The sequence below is a fragment of the Corvus brachyrhynchos genome, unplaced genomic scaffold, assembly GCF_000691975.1.
Source record: "Corvus brachyrhynchos isolate BGI_N302 unplaced genomic scaffold, ASM69197v1 scaffold442, whole genome shotgun sequence".
Taxonomy (NCBI): domain Eukaryota; kingdom Metazoa; phylum Chordata; class Aves; order Passeriformes; family Corvidae; genus Corvus; species Corvus brachyrhynchos.
In genome coordinates this window covers 247,557-249,080 of record NW_008236443.1, presented here as the reverse complement: position 1 = coordinate 249,080, position 1,524 = coordinate 247,557, and positions in this window count along the sequence as shown.

Here is a 1,524-nt window from a genome sequence, read left to right as displayed (position 1 = left end):
GCCCCCCGGGGCCCGCATTGACGCCCCCACCTCCCCCCCGAGCCATGGGGCTGAGGCACAATGTGGCTCGATGTCCCCAGTGTCCCCAACCAGTGACCTGACGTCCTCGTTGTCCCCAACATGGGGGACATCAACACCGCTTCCCTCAAGCCATTGGGCTGGGACAGGTCATGGCTCGATGTCCCCAATGTCCCCAGCATCCCCCAAGGGACCGCGAGACATCGTGGCCTGATGTCCCCGACGTCCCCAACTTCCCCAACTTGAGGGACTGAGACACATCGTGACTCAGTGTCCCCGATGTCCCCAATGTCCCTGGTGTCCCCAATGCCCCCGATGTCCCCAATGTCCCCAATGCCCCCACCCCGAGAAACGTCGCAGCGCGATGTCACCAAGCCCAAGGCACCGAGACCCGGCACAACTCGATGTCCCCAACGTCCCTGAGGGACACGGGCACCTCGTCACCGCTGTGACCCCTGGGACCGAGACGTCCCCAACGTGTCCCCAGCGGACGCCACCTGAATGGACTGAGATGACCCAGCCTGACGTCCCCAATGTCCCCGAGGGACGTGGGCACCTCGTGACCGCCTCAGCTGGAGGGACCGAGACAACTCATGGCTTGATGTCCCCAATGTCCCCAAGGGACGAGGGACCTGCTCATCGTCACCCTGGATCAAAGAGACTGAGACACCCAATGTCCCCAATGTCCCCAACCCCACGGACTGAGACTTGTGACCTAACGTCCCCAGTGTCACCGATGTCCCTGAAGGATGTGGGACATCGTCACCACCCCGGGTCAAAGGACTGAGACCCCCACGCCCTGATGTCCCCAATGTCACTGATGTCCCCAAAGGATGGAGGACATTGTCATCGTCCCAGCTCAAGGGACCGAGCCCCACCATGTACCCCAATGTCCCCACCATGGGGGACTGGCCCCTGCTGTCCCCAACGTCCCCCACATCCTCAGCCGAGGGACAGACAGGGGGTGGCCCCACAGCCCCCGTGTCCCCAATGTCCCCAGTGTCCCCTGGAGGCCCTGTGGCCCTGACAATAAAAGTGTCCCCCACGGTCCCCGTGCCTGTGGCAGCTTCTTCCCAGGGACCTGGGGAATTTCGGGGGGCCCAGGATTTTGGGGATGGGGACTCAGGAATTGGAGAGGACTCAGGAATTTGGGGGGACCAAGAGGATCGGGGGGGGACCCAGGAATTTTGGGGGAAATCAGGAATATGGGGGGAACTCAGGAATATGGAGGACACAGAAACTCGGAGGAGTCCGTGCCTGTGGCAGCTTCTTCCCAGGGACCTGGGGAATTTCGGGGGGCCCAGGATTTTGGGGATGGGGACTCAGGAATTGGAGAGGACTCAGGAATTTGGGGGGACCAAGAGGATCGGGGGGGGACCCAGGAATTTTGGGGGAAATCAGGAATATGGGGGGAACTCAGGAATATGGAGGACACAGAAACTCGGAGGAGTCCCAGGATTATTGGGAAGGATCCGAGGAGTCGGAATGAACCGGGAATTTGGGGGG